The sequence below is a fragment of the Danio rerio genome, chromosome 17 (assembly GCF_052040795.2).
Source record: "Danio rerio strain M-AB ecotype USA chromosome 17, GRCz13ab, whole genome shotgun sequence".
Lineage (NCBI taxonomy): Eukaryota > Metazoa > Chordata > Actinopteri > Cypriniformes > Danionidae > Danio > Danio rerio.
Genome location: NC_141037.1, coordinates 21546810 through 21560806, shown reverse-complemented (window position 1 = coordinate 21560806; position 13997 = coordinate 21546810). Strand labels below are relative to the sequence as shown.

Genomic DNA, 13997 nt, shown 5'->3' with positions numbered 1-13997 from the left:
CACACAGGTACAATCACAGACTCGCACATATCCAGCGGTTTCCATAGCTCTAAGCATTTTTCAAAGTTTCCAAGACTGCATTTGAAGATTAAAGTTCAGCAACACGGACAAAAGAGCACTCCACATGAAACAAAGTTAGCTTTATGTCTTCCAAGAAGCTCTAGTGGTCATGTTTGCGATAAGAGAGAGTAGAGAAGATGAGAGCTTGAGTGATTTTATGGTAAAGCTTTTCCTCCGAGGATGGTCTTTGGAATCTCATTTACCGTTATGAAAAAACATACAGCAAAGAAAACATTTGGACGCTCTCTAAGTGTTTAGCATTTTGTTGCGATGGGCCTGCTTTAAATTCAGAAGATATTCACATGTGACCGGCATAATTGCAAGTTAATGAGAGTGTACGCAAACTGTAAAACTACATATCCCATGACACGCCGCTTCACATTATTGTGCAAACTTGTTTTGCAAATGTTTGATTAAAAACGCCCCGCTCCGCTCAACTTTAGCTAATGTATTTGCCAATTTAATGGATTTGTGTGAACATAAATAGCTAAAAAATTAATAACCCATTATTGTAATATACTGTCAGGCAGGAAACATCAGCGTAAAAACCTCAGGTTTCAGACTTTCTGCAGTTAATGCATTTCAACTTGCAGTTTTGGGGAAAAGACAGACAGCTGTCACTATAAAGTCTGAAAAATGAATCTATGCTGGAGTGATTGAGCTTCTGCTGTCAGCGGACGAGTGTGTGTGTGAATGCATGCGTGTACTTCCAGTAGCTGACGGACTGTTTAGGTTTCAACCTTTCCTGCCAGACTCATCACTGCGGCGCGTGAAAAAGATTTAACATTTTCCAAAGGTCATCCCGAGCTTTCAGAGATGGAGAAACATTGATAAAGTCAGAAGGATTATTTAATGTCTGATGAATTATTAAAAAGGCCTGTTTTGGTTTGAGCACTTCCGTCTGTCATGACTTACGGAGTTCACCTCACACATGACACATTCATCAAGCCCGTTTCACTTCAGTGCCATTCTGACTGGCGCAATTGTTGGAAAAACAATCATGTTTGGTTTTTTATGCGCAATCATTATTCATGACCTTTATATAAAAAAAAAATGATGAAAAAAAATACAATGAAATGAGATGTTGTCACGGAGTTGTCAAAACATATCATTAGAGCAGCAGGAGACTTTGCGCTGCCTGAAAATATGACTTTTATATATAAATATAACGTAGCAGGCATTAATATATAAAGTGAAAGATATTCACTATGCCAAATATAACTGCCAGGCTTCAAATCTGGACGCCAACTCGCCTCCCAACTGGATACGATCCAAGCGAGAGACTGATATAGGAAATATCCTTTTCCATGGTGACCTTCCAATAGTGAGACTTTATGAAACGCCATTTTGTTTTATGTGCTTCATTAAAGCGTATTAAACGAGATGGCTGTCCTTAGTGATATCAAACTAATGATTCTGCTTATATTTGCAGGAACCCTCTCTCCCCTCAGACGTTACTGAATGCCTTTTTATTTGTTTTGTGCTAATGCGACCATGTTTCACCTTTATTGCATGTTAATTTATGTAAATAGAGAGTTGTGGTGTGATTCTATATTCTAGAGTTCATATCTGGATTTTTGCTACTAGGCAACTTGTGGAACGACATGACTCGAAACCGTTCATTTTTAATGGAAAAAATAAATCAGAAAAACAATCTTGTTGTTTACATTTGGTATATTTATGAGATATTTATGAAATGTGAGAACTAATATTAATTACATTTTCTGAATTAAATGTGTGCATGTTTTATATTTGTCACCTCAGTGCAGTACAGTGATGACCAGGGTGGTTTATAGGGCGTTGCAATGGGAATTTGGTAGGGATGGGAAGATTAACCGATATGTATCGATACGCGGTCATGCGCGTGCACGATGCGAGTGCATCGGTTGAGCAGCAGAGGATGAATGAAATTTTGGAAGTAAATCGAGATGCATCGGTTTTTGCGAGATGCATCGATTTTTCCGAGATACAGCTTATATTTTTAATATAGAATGTATTTTTTATTTATTAACAAGTGTTGTCAACCTGTTTTTGGCGCATAATTTAATCGACCTACATAAAGTAAGCCTTAGCAACGGATTTGCGGATGTGCACACACTACAACTCAGTGTATCAGGTGTGCGGATGAAGCTAGTGGAGCGCCCTCAGAAAGCGCGAGAAGCAAAACAAACATTTTATTCCCCACTGAGTTTTAAATTTAAAGTATGGCAAGCAACATTATGGATTTAAGGATGGACGACATGACAGGACAGATGCAATTTGCAAAATGTGCCGCGCATCTGTAAAATACGCGGGCAGTACCAGTAATCTGATATCTCACTTGAAGCGGCGCCACGGTGTTGTTGTGAAAGCATCTTCCAGTGTTTCTGCATCCCCGGCTTTCGTACTGCTTCAACCAGCTCCAAAAGTGGTGAGAAAAGCATTGCAAGTTTTTTTCCATGCGCAACAGTTCTGCTCGCTCTACGCCAATAACGAATGCTATTGCATTGTTCATCTGCAAAGATATTCAGCCTAGTGTCACGGAGAACGAAGGTTTTAAACACCTCCTCCTGTTAATTTTTATTTAATAATAATAATAATATTAATAATAATAATGATAAAAATAATTGGGTGTCACGGTGGCACAGTGGGTAGTTTGACCACCTCACAGCAAGAAGATTGCTGGTTTGTTATATTTTTATTAGCCTGTTGTTTACAGTGACAGTGATGTTTCAAAGCAGCATAACACTGCTAGTTCACCTTAAGTTTTGAATAATCAGTGGCAAAATATATCTTTGTAAAACTTGTTTTCATAGTTGAAAAGTTAAATCACAATTCTTGTTGTGCAATGCTAAATTTATTTATGTTGAAAGAGTGCAAATATATACATATTTTTTAATATATATTGCACTTATACATTCTGTTTATCTTGAAAATACTTAAATAATATGTGCTATATTATCTAAAATGGCCCTCTACTGTAAACTGACACTCTGGCTCTGAGAGAAGAGCCAGTTTGTAAAAAAAAGTCTTGGTTTTGCTTGGTTTATAAATAATCAAACTCATTCAATGGCACAGCATCCTCTTTCACATCATCTCATAAACTTGATCTAATTAGTTAGTGCTGAATTATCGCATCGTATCGTGATATGGGTGTGAATCGTATCGTGTTGCATCGCAATATGTCACAAATGTATCGCTAATATATCGGATCGTATTCTTTGAATCGAGATGCGTATCGGATCGGCATTATAGCTTAGATGCCCAACCCTAGAATTTGGAAGTTGCTCGGTTGTGATTTTTTCTGAGACGTCAACAGAATGTAAAAATCTTAATGGTTCTGTGAGTCTCATTTACCAAATCTAATCTCTAATCTGTATATTCTATTGAATTTAAGTCAGGTAATTGGCTGGGCCATTCTACAGCTTGATTTTCTTCTTCTGAAAGCATTTAATTAGCTGTGTTTTGGATCATTGTCTTGCTGAAATGTCCCCCCAGGTTTTATCTTCCTCATCCTGCTAATGTAGATGATGAACTGAAGAAGCTAATATTAATGTTACAATGAGAAAGGGCAGCAGGTTGCTGAATAAATACTGAGAGATTACAGCTGCTGTCTGGGCTTTCACTGCCTTTCTACACCTCCCTTTCTTCATGTGTTCAATACTTTTTCCCTGCATCATTTCATGATATTACACATAATAACTTAATTTCTAAACTGAATAGTTTTGTTTTCTTTACATACATGGATTTCTTTGGTTGTTACCAACATCTGGTGAAAATTTCAAGTCAACGTCAACTTTTAAAATATGTTTTCAGAGAAAAATGGTGACGTGTTCAATATTTATTTTTCCCACTGTTTATTGAAAACAAGATGTTAAGTTTATTTTTAAAAATGTGGGTTTGTAGTAAGTGACTAGATAAGAATATTGGAAGAGTAAGTGTGTGTAGTTTATCTTAGGGCGGGGCAATTCATCGAAAAGTAATCAACATTCAGAACCCATCAACAATTTAATTTTTCCAGGTAAATTTTTTAAATTACTTTCCCTACCACATGTGGAGTCATGTGACCCCGCTCTGTTAGGGCTGATTTATACTTCTGCACTGAATGTATGTGCGCATGGTCCAATGCAGCCTTTGAATGGTTGCGTATCCGCAAACCCTTCAAAAAATTTAACAACACATTGAACGTTTGCACTACATTGACGATGATTGGACGCTGCGTCAGAGATGCCTTGAGAAATTATTTACATTAAAAATTTGTTTACAGAAGATTCAAGAAATGCAGTGTTTAAAATATTATTTACAGGATATACAAAAGTTTTTTAATTATTTAAAGAAGATACTGCTTATTTTCTACTTGTACTATGAAAAAAATTGAAAATAATTAATTTGGTTTCAAAAAGTTCACATCATTTATTTTCACTTAAAAAAATAAGACTGTTGGTTTCAGACAGAGTGTGTTTTAATTTTAATTGTTCAACGTTGATGTTCAGTAAATAATCATAGATAGTAGATAGTGTGTGTGTTTCCTTTAATTATTTTAAAATCAAGTAATGCACCTTTCATTCAGAAATCTTTGACTTGTAATATGTGAGCATATTTATTGTACAAAACTTGGTGAACTATAAGGGCAAAAAATGAATATATATAATAAATGAATAAAATAAATGAATAAAATAATCATTCATTAATCGTAATCGCGTTGAAATGCTTAATTAATCGAGATTTTAATTTAAGGCCAAATCGCCCAGCCTATCTTGTAGAGAAAGTACATTGCTTATCAGAACTTATTTTACTCCAAAATTTAAAAAAAAAAAAAAAACTATAGGTAAATCTTGAGGAAACCAGTAGGAATTGATCTGTCAGGTTTGGACATGATCTCTGCATTACTCTATTACTGAGTGCATCTTCAATTAAAGTCAAAATCTATGCAAATCGCTTTCACACAAAACTACACCTGCTATCATTTCATCCGTCTTACCTTCCTTTAATTCACACTTTCATGTAATCTCTGTGCGTTTAGAGACTTGCTTGATTCTCATCTGGAATTGATAATGGAGAGATTACAAATATTGACTTCCGATACTAAGAGATGCAATAATAAGTGCAAACATTCAGCTTCAGTTTCCCTGTGTGCAGTTTATATTTGATATTCATGCTGCGCAGGTTTGATCCCCCAATCACTTGTGTATTACTGCTGTTAATAAAATATACTGTGATTGTATTTGCCGTCGTTGTAAATTATGCACTGAATTATGCATTGTGTTTGAACATGATAAAGGCAGTACTGGCTGAGGTGTAGAGCCAGCTGCATCAAAGGAAAAAGTCACTATGCTTAGCAAGTTTTCAAAAGCGCATACACACACACATACACAATATTTAATCAGGGAAAAGGCAAATGTGACTATACTACTATTTGTATTCACTTTGTCACATTTAGAAATGTAGAAATTCATTCATTCAATCATTCATTTTCTTTTCGGTTTAGTCTCTTTATTAATCAGGGGTCACCACTGTGCAATAAACCTCCAACTTATCCAGCATATGTTTTACACAAGGGATGCCCTTCCAGCTGCAACGCAGTACTGGGAAACACCCATACACTCTCATTCGCACACATACACAACAGACAATTTAGCATACACAATTCACCTGTACCGCATGTCTTTGGACTTTTGGGGGAAACCGGAGCACCCGGAGGAAACCCACATGATAACGGGAAGAACATGCAAACTCCACATAGAAATGCCAACTGACCCAGTTGGGGCTTGAACCAGCAACCTTCTTGCTATGAGGTGATCATGCTACCTACTGCCCCACCATGATGCCCCGACCACCAAAATAACAACACAAAAAGTATCATATAAGAAAAGTTTTTTTTGAAAGCTTCAAATACAAATTACAGATTTAGTATCCCTACACTAAACTACGGGCGACGCAATGTCGCTGGTTCAAGCCTTAACTGGGTCACTTGGCATTTCTGTGTTTGCATGTCCTCCCCGTGTTAATCAGGGCTCAACCTGATTATACCAATCCCCCTACTCAACTGCCCTCCTCCGCCTTCCGCTGTTCATTCTTCCATGACTCTCCATCCCTCTTCACTTTCGTCTGCAACAACAACCCCTCGCTCTTCACTTTTGTCCTTTGTCTGTGACACCCCTCCACCATCCAACACCAAATTAAGTCCTGCAACTGAGTGATTGAATGTGTATGGATGTTTCCCAGTAATAGGTTGCAACTGGAAGGGTGTCTGCTGTACAAAACATATAATGTATAAGTTGCTGGTTAATTCTGCTGTGGCGACCCCAGATTAATAAAGGGACTAAACCAAAAAGAAAATGAATGAATGAATACACACTAAACTAAATTGATGTCAAAATGACAACAAACCGACATCTAAAACGGCATCAAAAATTGATAACAGGACAGTCCTCTAGTCTAATCGATGCTTGATGCCAATGTTAGATGTCAATTGGATGTAATTTTGACATCAATGTAGTCAATTCACGTCAAATCGATTTTGCATTCTTGACGCCAATGTTAGATATCAATTAGATGTCATTTTGTAGTCAAATGACATCAAATCAATTGCATTTTTTATGTGTTTTTTATGCCATTTCGACATTGAGGTGCCTACAGGGAAATCTGGTTTTTACCCTGTATCTCATTACCTTACAACTAGGGTGCGAATTACAGGGGGGGTTGAGGGACATTTTATTTGACTCTTCTAAATAAGGCTGAAGTCATCCCCCCTAAAGGATGTCAAAACAAGATGTGTGGGGAAACAGTCCTTAGAAAATAAGAAAAAAGTTCACTCTGATCTGTAATTTTAATAGACATCCATTTGACCACCTTTATAACGGTTCATACCATTGTGAAAGCATAATCGCACCAATCAGTTCATGCGAGAAAAAAGATATAGCAATAATAGACACCGTAAAAGTTCACAAGACAAGGAGAAAACCATGTTTTCTCATTAGGTGTTTGTTTCTACATATTGCCTAAAAGTAATGTCAAATTAGAGGCATTGTTTGCATAGTTTGTCCTAAAGTAATCTGAAATAGCTAATCAGTTCAGAATACACTAAATAGCCTATCCCAGTGATTCCCAACATAAGGGGGCCTCAGCGAGCTTTGTGGGATGTTGCATCATATTTTAAACATTTCTTAGCAGTGGATAATTAGGAGAAGTATTATGTTGCCTTAGTTCATTTTATCCCCAAGCTCAATGGTTCTCAACCATCGGTCCGTGGATCAATTGGTAACGAGCCACACAAGAAATCATTATTTATTTGCATTTTATTTATTATCTGAGTATGAACGACCTTTTATTTTGAAAAATCATTGTACTCTCTCACTTACGTCTCGATCACTTGAGCGACCAAATTGAACCCACAAGTAGCAAAATGAGTAAGAAACAGACGTCTTAGGAAAATGTCTTTGCTAAGGGGAAAAGAACCAGTGAACGACCCACGAACTGCAAAGGAATAGATCCGCAACCCAGTTGTCAACAAATCAGGTGAATCCAGCATGGCTCTGCAAGAAGATCAACTGTTGGAGATTGCAAATGATGGCAGCCTTTTAGGTGCCGTTCTCATTTTGTGTCTTTCTGGAGTTTGCACAAGTTTGTTGTTTTCAATGGGTAGCGCGGCGTGACGCGCTCGTGCCAAATGACACCCGTGAGCTCACCGCAAAGCACATGACAAGAATTTACCAATTAGCTTCAGCTTGTATGGAATATTCATAGTTCAGTAGGATTAGTTATCTCAGACAAACACAGAACACCCAAACATTGCAGTGCTCTGTAATTTTCTCCATAAATAAAACTTGTGTCAGAGTGACAGCAATGTTTTGTCAGCTTATCATCCACTAGGAAAACTGTTGATGGGTCGCATAGCAACCTACAACCTACGAAACAACGAAACATCGTCAATTGTCCACGGTGATAAAAAAGTTGCCCTAGCTGACCAAAAATGGACAAATTTGTAAAAAATGGTTATATTTGCAATACATTCTCCACAAAAATGACAGTTTCACAGATTCGCCTCGCAGCAATCATCACATTAATTGATTGAGCATAACAAAAAACATGCAAGTACTAAAATGTAATGGCCTATATAATTTTCCCCCTTATACACCAGTGTAATTACTGATATTTTTGTTATTGAACTTCAAATAGGGTCAATTTAAAGGCCAAAGACTTATGTTTTTCAGTTACAAATGGCCTACTGATGTCTTGCTTTTATGCTTTACATTAGGCTATTATTTGTCCATAAACATATCTAGATATAGTAATAAACAAATTGTTTGTTTGAAAACAAACTTTTTTGTTATCATTACTACAAACGGATATGAGCGATAATATCATTAAATGTGGAGGGAGCCTTACAATATTTTCCAGAGGAAAAGGGGGTCTCACGCAAAAACAAAAGTTGGGAACCACTGGCCTATCCCACAAAACACTGTAAATTTAAATATATTTTAAGAATAAATAAAATGTAATTTAAATAAACATACATTTGATTCACTGAAGCATGTATTACACAAACTAACATTAAACATACCAATAGACAGGCAATGAAGTACAGCCAACAGCAAAAGCAATACTTCCCTTAAGAAGCATCACTAACAATCTCAAGTGTCCTAATCTACATTTACTGACCTGGAAACAGTTTAAAGACTCAAATCAGGACCTGTGAGTCCAGATGCATCAGAGCCATCAGGTCCTACCAGGAGCCCTGGGAAATAAACAGCGGCCCTCCGTGCTCTTTTATCATCATTTCCATTACATCAAGCAGCTCGTTATCCGCAGTGTTTTTATTAAGTCTGCGCTTAATGTTGAGCGTCCGCTAAGTGAAACGACTCTGTGATTAATGCAGTGGAGCACTATTTTCCGATCTGCGGACTAAGTCACAAAAGCGCAGTACAAACAGGGACGCAGAGGTGTGAATCAATCCTCACTAGTGCACATTTTCTCTACTGACTCCCTAGTGTGTGAGTGTTAGGGAGGAGTCCGGTCTGACTAATGACTGTCTCCAGTGTCCTATACAGGGACTCTACACACACACATAAAGCGTCACAGCGGACACATCTCCTCACGCACACATGTTAACTCCGAGTCTGTGACTAATGATGGTGTCTTATGGCCCATACAAGGGTCAGTAAATCAATTACACATTCTAATAAAGAAGCAGACACATCTCTCTCAGCCTGTCACCACTGATATATTACACATACTATGAGCGAGATTGTGCGTGCGTGTATGTGTGTATATGTGTGTTAACGCTTCACTGAGGCCTTTCAGACTCCCACACCACACCATGGACTGTGATGGAATTATACTGAATAATAATGACAACTAACTACCAACCTAAATCACGTCAATGCCATCAAACTGCAAAGCTAACATCTGCTCATTGTTTCTTCTACCGCTATAAATCATCTTTAATTAGAGCTGAAAGATGATGTACATTTCATGTGTTCATTTAGATGAATTTCATCTATGCAAGCGTAAAGACAAACGTCTGCTGCTGCTTTCTCACCACATAATTGATAGTAATTGCACCATGATAGCTTTTATATTATAATAGCAGGGTGACTTACTGAGAGCTGATGATGTGTCCAACCAGGGTTTTCACCAAAAATGTCCAAAACCTATAAAAAGAGAGCATGTTAGAGCCTTATAGTTGAAATAAGAAACAGTTCTGTTTACCCAAGAGTGAAATTTAGTGTTGATTGAAATTTTTTTCATCGATTAAACTTTTAAGGGGACCTATGATGAAAATCAACTTTTGTAGGTATAGTGTGTCCACTGTCATATTAGAGTGATAGAAACACAACAAGTATCTTTTTCAAAATTTACTGACGTCAAATTAGGACCTAGTGATTTTGAGGCCCACCACAATGTGATGTAGGAGTGCAGTTTTCCCCACCCACCGAATTAATAGACAGGTGCCATGTCTCCTTAATAACATGTATACACATGTCCACAGAACATTTTTTTCAAAGAAACTGGGATTAAAACATGTCACAACTCTCTGTGTTCAGCTGTTTAAAACGTTTTTGAAACAAAGCATGTTTATAATAAAGAGAGTAAAATCGCTGTAATTCTTTACCACTATAATCACCACGGCCACATGGTGTCAGTAATCACACACATATGTATGCTGTTCATTTGTGTAAGACTCGTCATTTCAGAAAGGCTTGAATTAACTCCACTGCAAATACATCAGGTAAACTTCCTTTTTATTCTTGACTTGTGACCTTATTTCAGCTTCATCCGGGTCTGTCTCTATCACTGACTGCTGTTTATCTGACATGACGCATGATAGGCAGACATGCACATTGGAGAAGTGGGAGGGGAAAAGCAGTTCATTTGCATTTAAAGCCACAGGCTACAAAAACAGCTACATTGTTATCAGACATCAAAATTAGCAGATTCTGCATTACGTAATAAATAAACTGATGGGTATTTTAAGCTGAAACTTTACAGACGCATTCTGGAGACACCAAAGTCTTATCTTACAATCTTACATCCTGTAAAAGAGGTAAAATAGTTGCCCTTTAAAGGATTTTCGGCCAATTATTTGGTTTTGGTGATTCATTACATGCAATGTATTGTCATGAGCCACAAATATTTGTTTTGTTTTGTCTATATAGTTTTTTTTTTCCTGAATCTCAATGTGCTGGCAGCCCTTTACTTACATTTTATAAATCTCCAAAAACCACAGTTTCAGCTAAATATCTTCTTTAATGTTCAGCTGAAAAAAAGTCACTTACTGTCATCACTTTGGGCCAGAAGAGAAATGGCCATGCCCAACTGAGCCTGGTTTCTCTCGAGGTTTTTTTCCTTCACTTTCGTCAATTGGTAAAGTTTGTTCCTAGCCACTGTCGCCAATGACTTGCTTGGTTTGGGACTTGTGGAGATGTGAATCGATTGATTTGCTCTAAACTGAACTTAAGCTCTGGACTGACACAGTTTCAATTTACTAGAACTTCTATGTTAAGCTTCTTTGACACAACCTACATTGTAAAAGCGCTATAGAAATAAAGGTGAACTGAGTTGAATTGAACATCTTGGCCGACAATTTTTCCACCACAATAACCTACATTTTAGGCTAAAGCAAGTCTTTAAGTGGACACTTTTTTTCTCAATTAATTTCTTGAATTTAACAAATGTATGCTTTTTTTTATTATTACTCTAATTAAAAATGTTTTTTATTTTTTTATTTTATTTAATTATTTGTTTATTTATTTACTTTTTAACTACCATTTAGGTGAAAATCATGATTAATGAAAAGTTCAATAAAACTATTTTCAAATGTTATAAACTCGAACCAGCGACCTTTTTGCTGCGAGGTGACAGTGCTGACCACTGAGCCACCGTGTCGCCCAGTTTTCAATGTCTATCAAAAGAAAAAATTCTATACTGAAACAATTTTTACTCAGACAATTTATTTATTTATTTATTCAAAAATAATTCAAGTTCAGTTTGAAACATTTATTTTATTAATTATTAGTTTGCCACCCTCATAGAAAGACTCAACTTGCTAAATACATAAGTTTGCCAGCTTTTTTAATGTTTTTTTTTTTTTTTTTTTGCAAAACATAAATGTTTCCAACTTTTCACATCAGACAATTTGCTTTGTACTAAAAACAATTCCAGTTTCTGGAGCTGCCAATGTTTTCTGGAAGCAATAAAAAAATTATATTGGTTTTAAAACTATTAATGTGTTAAGCAGCATACAACGGCATCTCCTTTAATCATGTTTGACTAAGTCACATCAAATTTAAGGAACTGAATGAACATGCAGTGACATCTAGTGACACAGCATTATATCCTAAAGTGAATATGCCTACATAAACCATTTTACAGACTGTTGACATGGTTTCAGGAATAGTAGGCCTAAAGATTAATTAAAACTAAGTAAACAATACCTCCATTATATATTCTCCACAGATTAAACCCCTGCAAAAGCCATAAACTGTGTCTAGTTATCTGCGCTGATTTACACCTGCAAGCCTTGTAAACAATTCTCCATTCATTTGTTTGCATATTCACAAATCATAGCCATCGGAGAGGTCATTAACCTCTTCTGGTGTCGAACTTTAATAGCGGTTTGTCAGCAACAACACTGCTTACTCAAAACATCGCTTTAGGGCAATTTCCCCCCCATTCTGAACTGCTGCAATTCGTGTATGACTAATACGCTATGGGTCATGACTGCAATGTGGAGTAATGAGCTGCCAACCCCTGTAGACTGTGTTATCCATAAACAGTCACAAGCCAAAACATGTTAGTTTAAAGGCAGTGCAGCTGAGGGCAGCGGGTATAGCGAGAGGGAATGAGAAATCTTGGTTTTCTAGGGAACGAGAATTACAGTAAGGTCGCAGAAGTCGCAATGTGCCCAGAGCTCGAATAAACTACTAACCTATTTAAATCCAAGCGCTTGATGCATTACAACAATGTAACCAGGCTCCAGACAGCAGGCTACAGTCCAGACAACAAGTGAAACATGGGCTGAGGTTTCAACAAGTTACTGTTTTAGTACACAGGTGTTGAGTTATTAATGACAGAAAATATCATTTGTGAATCATTTAGTATTTATGATCAATTAACATGCATTGCTTGTCAATTACATGTTGCGTTATGGCTAAAATGTATGCAAATTGCTTGTTCAAATTGCTTATTGAAAATGAGCTGAATAGCAACAAAATTATTGAGATTTTTTGAGAGACAAATTAATTGTTTTACATTTAATTGGTTAAGTTAATTTAATCAATTTGTGTTGGGACAACATTAATTGTGTGGAACCCTGCATTTTTTACAGTACAGGAGAATTTTACCTTTTTCCAGAGAAGTCAGAAGGTGATCGGGAGAAAAAGTCTTTAATTTTATGTAAAATTTGATACACTTTGTTATCATATTGTTTTTTTTTTTCAGCATGTAACATTTCTATGATCAATGCAACTGTGGAAATCAATCAAGGCCAAAAGTCTTTGAACGAAATATGTGAAATTTGATCTTGTCAATGCATCCAGAAGCACATCAGCCAATGATTTGCTTACTAAACATGAGAATAATATGTTATTGGTGAAGGATAGCACAATAGTAAAATGTGTATGCTAACATCAGACATTATAGCTATTTCCATAAAAATGGCCAAACTGTGCACGTCAATGCATACAAACGAAAATCAAAAGCGAGTTGGCTGTGCGTCTGCAACGGTAGCTACTTATGTATGAGAATATCTATCTGAAAAATATTTATGCCAATGATTCTGCCAAACATAAAACAACAAGACAAAGATGGCACACGGCTGCTAATACAACATTAAAAAGGTACCATCATTTAAAAATCTTTAACCAGTATTTAGTTAAAGGCATAGTTCTCACATAAATTCTGTCATCTTTTACTCATCCTCCTCTTGTTCCAAGCCTGTTTTGAGTTTCTTTATGCACACATTAAAAACAGTTCAAATGCACTCCATGTCATATCTAAAGCACAAAGCAAGATATACTGAAGAATGTTGGCGGAAAGCAGTCATTCACGTTTGGTTGGTTGGTTGGTTGGTTTGTTTGGGTTAAGTTGAGTTGTGGGATGTAAATGTTTTTTTTTTCTCCAACATTCTTCAGAATATCTTGTTTTGAGAAGAAGTTCATCCACTTGAGTGTGAGTAAATGGGGAGGAACATTTTGGAAGAACTATACCTTTAGTTCCTACAACCCAGATTCATACATTTTAACCTGCAGAACTTTATCCCAGATCTTTGGCAATTCAATTTATTGGCATGTTTTTACAACCAGAGCCTATGCAATGTTGTGTAATCTTATAAAAAATCACAGAATTATTTGTGTGAGTTATGTTTGTATACTTATATATCAATGTACCATTACATCACTTATGCAAATATTATCTCAAACACAGCAGTTCTGGCTTTTGTATGCTTTGACAGTCAA

General features: G+C 36.5%; 1 long non-coding RNA gene across 6 annotated transcripts in view; it reads right to left on the bottom strand.

Moving 5' to 3' along the window:
- LOC147833062 (uncharacterized) overlaps window positions 1-13997 on the bottom strand; it is a 173899-nt gene that overhangs the window by 122979 nt on the left and 36923 nt on the right. For 5 of the 6 annotated variants that reach the window (XR_015513334.1, XR_015513336.1, XR_015513333.1 and 2 more), the window contains exon 3: window positions 9642-9692. This is a non-coding gene — a long non-coding RNA (uncharacterized LOC147833062). Of the gene's footprint in view, window positions 1-5020; window positions 5082-9641; window positions 9693-13997 lie in introns of those variants that run through there. The other variant, XR_015513337.1, reaches the window with a different exon arrangement.